The following is a 5,914-nucleotide window of genomic DNA, read 5'->3' on the forward strand; positions in this document are numbered from 1 at the left end:
AGTAAGAATAGATGAGGTCAGTGCTATTGGTTGTAAGTCAAGTGTATTTGTATCTTTTCATTAAGTGAGTTGATTGTCACTTGGACCTTTAAGAGTTAAGACCCCACAATTGTTTACCTCACGTTGAGGGTTTTATTGCGTAAACAATCTTGTGTTTCTTGATTACTGTGTGATTGTTATTGCTCTTTCTAATTTGCCATTTTGGAGAACCTTAATATCTAGGATCTTTAGACTCTCTTCAATCCCTTAAGTAAACAAATGCCAATCCCGGCTTGATCGTCCGGCGAGGGTTAGCTGGAGGAAACCCCAGACTGGAAGACACATGTATCAAGATGTCATATCACCGTATGGTGCACAGGCTAGCCTTAGCTACAGACCCAGAGGCCATTCATACGAGACATTGTTGAATGAAAGTGACAGGTCCTTGGGCCTGAGCTCCATGTCAGCTGAGGTAGAAAGTTCTGACCAAATTTCAAATTTTGAATGCCTCCCTTTGACGGAGCACATCTCAGCCAGCTCTCTACTCCCTGACACAAGATGATTCCCATTCTGAAAACCAACGATAACCCTTTTTCCCAGCCCTCATTGGCTGAAGGTGGTGGGCGATCACCACCATGAAGAAACATGTCGAATGGACCAAGAAAGTCAGTCAATCAAGTGAGAAGGCTCATCCCTTCCTATCTACTGCTCCACTGAATACCCAAGTTCAGCTGGCCCATCCCCCCAAGCCTATGTTACCCCCTCCTTCTCACAGAAGGCCCATTCAACTAGTTTGGGTGTTTTTTGGGCCAACCATCCCCCAACTCTCCTTCTTGATGTTGATATGGTTAAGGAACAAGCCCATCATTCAAATACAAGAAGGCCAAACCCAACATCAGATTTACAAGACCCCACCTTTCTCTCCCTTACCTCTTCTCTTCCAGCCCATACTTCTCTGTCTCCTATCCCACTCTCAACGAAAAAACCCAACCCTCAAATCAACCCCTGTACCACGTTCAGGCAGTCTAAGACAAAACTCCTCTCCTCTATCGGAATTCCTCAGGCTCCCCTATCCTTGAGGATCCAATAGGAAAGGGTAGATCTAGGGGCAAAGGTAGATTTGGCAGGGGCAGCAGAGCGGGGGGTAAGCAATTAGAGAGGGAGGTTCGCACTGGTGGTAAGATACCAACGGGAGGTTTAACAAAATCAGAGAGGAGGAATTTTAGCTGTTTCCCAAGCACAAATCTCAATTTAGGGGAGTTTCAGGAGATATGTGTGAAGATTTTGAAGGATTTAGAGGAGCTCGGAAGTGATGCCTCAAAGTTCATTACTAATTCGGAAGTTTCATCTTCAATTTATGGCGGCGGTGTCTGGCTAACAGCCACATGAGATCAATGAGTCAACTCTTGACCTGGAACTGTCGAGGCCTGGGACAAGCCTTAACAATCCAGACCCTTAGGGAGCTATTACGCTCTCATTCTCCGTCCGTGGTCTTTTTGTGTGAACCGAAACAGTCTAGCTACAGAATCAATAATTTGAGGCGTCGTTTGAAGTACTACAAGGGTATCACTATGGATCCCTCAAAAACTTATGCTGGCAGCTTGGTTTTGTGGTGGCGCCCAGAGGTCAATGTTGAGGTAATTTCCAAAAGCAAAAACTTAATTGATACTTTGATCCATTTATCAAATTTAGGAACTCCCATACGAGTTACTTGGTTTTACGGGCCCCTTACCATGGGGAGAAAGAGAAGCTTTGGTCCTCCCTCTCTTGTCTTAGAGTGCCTATTAACACCCCATGGATTTGTATGGGTGATTTTAATGACCTCGTCTCTAATGATGAGAAAAAGGGAGGAATTCCCTGGCATTAGAATAGGGTCCGTTACTTGAAGGATTTTCTGGACCGCAATGCTCTCCTGGAGTTGAATTTTACAGGTCCCAGATTCACTTGGGAAAATAAGAAGGAAGAAGCCTTTGAGGTCATTCGTGAAAGATTGGACAGGGTGGTGGGGAATGCAAACTGGCTATGCTCTTGGCCTGACTCTCTGGTCTACCATGAACCAAGAATCGGCTCGGACCATTGCCCCTTGGTTTTTTACACCCAGCCACGTATTACGAAGGCCCTGAAGCAATTTCGGTTTGAAGCATCTTGGGGTGATGACCCTGAGTGCGAGGAGGTGATTAAGGCAAGCTAGAACTCAGAGATACTGGAGGATCCTTCCAAGGTTTGGATAGATAATTTGAATGCTTGCAGAGGAAATTTGGTTAAATAGAGTAAAGTGAAGTTTCCAAACAACAAAGCTATTATAGACAAACTCACTCTGGAGCTTAACAATATCCAAGTGGGCCCAATTTCGGTTGAATCAATGCTCAAGGAGAATGAGTTGATCTCAAAGTTGCATGATACTTGGATTCTAGAAGAGAGCTACTGGAAGCAGAGAGCAAGGATCTACTGGCTTCTAAACGGTGATAAAAACACTAAGTTTTTTCACCTTTCCACCCTATTTCGAAGACAGAAGAATCGCATTAACAACCTTTGTGTAGATACAGATGTTTAGATTAGCGAGGAGCACCAGACCAAGGAAGCTTTCACTAACTTCTTTGGCAAGCTCTACTCATCTTCGGGCCCTAGAAATTGGGGAAACATCATGGATACGGTGGAGAGACAGGTTACTGCTGATCAAAATTCAAGTCTCACTAGGCCCTTTTCCCCAGATGAAATCTTGAAGGTAGTGAAGCAATTGGGCTCTTACAAGGCCCCAGGCCCAAATGGGTTTCCTGGTCAATCTATAGCAAGTTTTGGTCCACTGTAGGTGACAATACTAACCGGGCTGTCTCTTGCTTTCAGGATGGAACCTTGGAGGTGGCATCCCTAAACTATACCAATATTTTTCTTCTCCCCAAGGTTTCTCATCTGGAGAAAATGAATCAGTACTGTCCCATCAGCCTGTGCAACAACTCAGTTAAGATCTTCTCAAAAATTTTCGCAAATAAACTAAAGTCCTTTCTTCCTCAACTGATTTCTGAGACTCAAAATGCATTTGTTCCTAGAAGGCAGATTCAAGACAATTTGATAATTTCTCACAAGGCCTACCATTATCTAAAGCTCAAAAAGTCAAAGTCAGACCATGAGCTAGCCTTGAAGCTTGACATGAATAAAGCTTACGACCAAGTTGAGTGGGATTTCTTGGAAGCTTCCCTTCTCTGTTTTGGCTTTGATGTGGGTTGGGTTAAGCTCATCATGAGTGTGGTTTCCTCGGTCTTCTTTTCTCTACTAATTAATGGCAAACAAGGGTGCATTTCCAACCATCAAGAGGGCTGAGGCAGGGGGACCCTCTTTCCCCTTATCTCTTTCTTGTCATAAGTGGAGTCATTTCCAAGAATGTAGCTGCTACCATTTCTAGAAATCAATTACATGGGGTGAAATTGAGTAGAAATTGTCCGGGCCTGTCACACCTTCTGTTTGTAGATGATGCGTTATTCTTTTTTAAGGCAACTCCGAGTAATTTCTTGCATTTGAGTAAAATTCTGGATGCCTACTGCCTGGCCTTGGGCCAATCCATAAACCTTGACAAATCCTCCTTTTTCTCTGCCAACACTCCCTTAGAGTACAAATCAGAGATAGCTAACACGCTAAAAATCCCCTTCTCTGATGACCCTGGAGTTTATTTGGGCCTCCCAACCCTCTGGGGAAACTCGAAACGCAAGGCGCTGGCCTATATTAGAGAAAAAATCTGACAGAAACTTGATGGTTGGAAGGCCAATGTCCTCTCATAGGCCGGAAGAGAAGTTCTTATCAAAGCAGTAGCAATCGCTGTCCCTGCCTACCTAATGGCCATCTTTCTCATGCCTGCCACTTTATGTCGTGCAATTAATTCAGATATTGCAAACTTTTGGTGGGGATTTTTTTATTCGCACTTAAAAACCCATTGGAAGGCTTGGGATACCTTGTGTAAAAGTAAGGTTGATGGAGGCATTGGCTTTAAAGACCTTCAAATTTACAACAAGACCTTTCTAGCCAAACAATGCTGGCGTTTGATCAGAAATTCCAACTCCCTTTGGAGCAGAATTGTGAAAGCTAGGTATTTTGATCAATCCAATTTCTTAAAGGCTAGGAAGGGCTCCCGACCTTCTTGGGTGTGGAATAGTTTGCTGGAAGGTCGGGATACCATCACCGATAATGCCTTTTGACATATTAACAATGGGAGAATAGTGGATGTGTGGAAAGATAGGTGGGTTCCGAATTAAAATTGGGGCCTGATTAAGCCAATCGACACCTCAAACCGCTTCATTCCTCTCTTGGTCGCTGACCTGGTCGATGAGAATAAAAGTTGGAATACAGAGCGTCTTGAGCCTTTCCTGGAACCAACCGATATAAGAGCCATCAAAGCAATTCTTATTGGCAAACCCATAGATGAAGATACTTTAGTATGGCCTCATACAAAGAATGGGGCTTATTCCGTTAAAAGTGGTTATCACAGGTTAATGGATTCTTCCAAGCTTAAGAAGGTCAATAAGCCCTCCTCATCTCACCGGGTTGATCGAATAATCTAGAAATTGATCTGGAACCCCCGAAACATTCCGAAGATCTCTAACTTTCTATGGAAAGTCGTCTCTGATGCTCTCCCCACTAGCTAGAATGTCTGAAAACGTTAGATAATTCATACTCCACTCTGTTCTATCTGTGGAGAATTCCACGAAACCCCCGAATATTGTCTTCTGCTATCCCCGTGGACAGCTGTTTGGCTCCAAAACCAGCTGGTGTGTAAACAGTCTCTTTTGGGCGAGTGGTTGCGCAGGCGTGCCAGCACCGCGGGGTGCAGTCGTTGGGGTAGTCCCTTGACCTGACTTCTTCTTCAAGCGCTGTGGACGAGGAGAGCACCAACCTCGTCACAGGGTTCTTTTCTTGCCTTCCGGAGAATGACTTCTTTGCCTTACGCGGGTAAGGGCTTTGGATGTGGTCTCTTTGCGTTCACCAAATCGATACTCAACTTGAAAGCCGAGCAGAGCAATCACTGGGAAGTTGGAGAGGAACACGGGTTTGCTAAAGCGTGACTCTAGCTTCGCTGGAAGTAACAGTGGCGGTTGTGCTCGCAGTCGGCTCCTGGGGAGACTGGGACTGGAAGTACGGTCGCCAGGTTGATTTGGTGAGGCTGACAGTCGGCTCGCGAGGAGACTAGGACTGGCGGGCGGTCACCGGGTTTCAACGAGGTTGAGGGTTTGCTCCGGAGAGGCTTTGCAATCGCTGGGATTGATTACTCAAAGAGATAAAAGGTCAAAAGGTCCTTTCTCATATCGTGTTTAGCCTCTATATATAGGCTTACTGTAGATTCACTTCCCTAATAGGAATGGAATACTATATCTTGGGCCACAGTTATTGGCCTTGAATCAAATCAAAACTCTTGATAGCATTGATATTATTATGGGTGATAACTATCCTCTTCTATCGTCGCTAGAATATAGGCAAGGATTAATTGCCTCTGTGAAAATCCTAGATACGATCGCTGGATGCAAGCAGTAGGATATTCACGTATTAATTGCAAATATATCTTTACGCCCCCACGAGCGCTCAATTAAGGACGATATCTTCTTATGAAACACGGGATGAGCAACACCACAACCCAAATCTGTATAGTCCCATTTTTGGGCCGCAGATATCGGCCCACTGGCTCAGACCCGCCAAAGGATTTTGGCAAAATTACTTTTGGGCTCAAACATTGCCCCCCAGGCCCCGAAATCAGGCCTGCTAAAATGCGGCTAGTTTAAGGTGCTGGATTCCAACTATATGCGGCTAGTCATCGGTGCTAGTCCATGTATGGCCAAGATACATACGGAGTTCATAATTGTCGATTGTTTTAGCTCATATAACGCCATCATAGGTCGGCCAGGGCTCAATAAACTCAAGTGCATCATCGCCGGATACATGCTACTCATGAAAT

Source organism: Rosa chinensis, chromosome 7 (assembly GCF_002994745.2).
Source record: "Rosa chinensis cultivar Old Blush chromosome 7, RchiOBHm-V2, whole genome shotgun sequence".
Classification (NCBI taxonomy): domain Eukaryota; kingdom Viridiplantae; phylum Streptophyta; class Magnoliopsida; order Rosales; family Rosaceae; genus Rosa; species Rosa chinensis.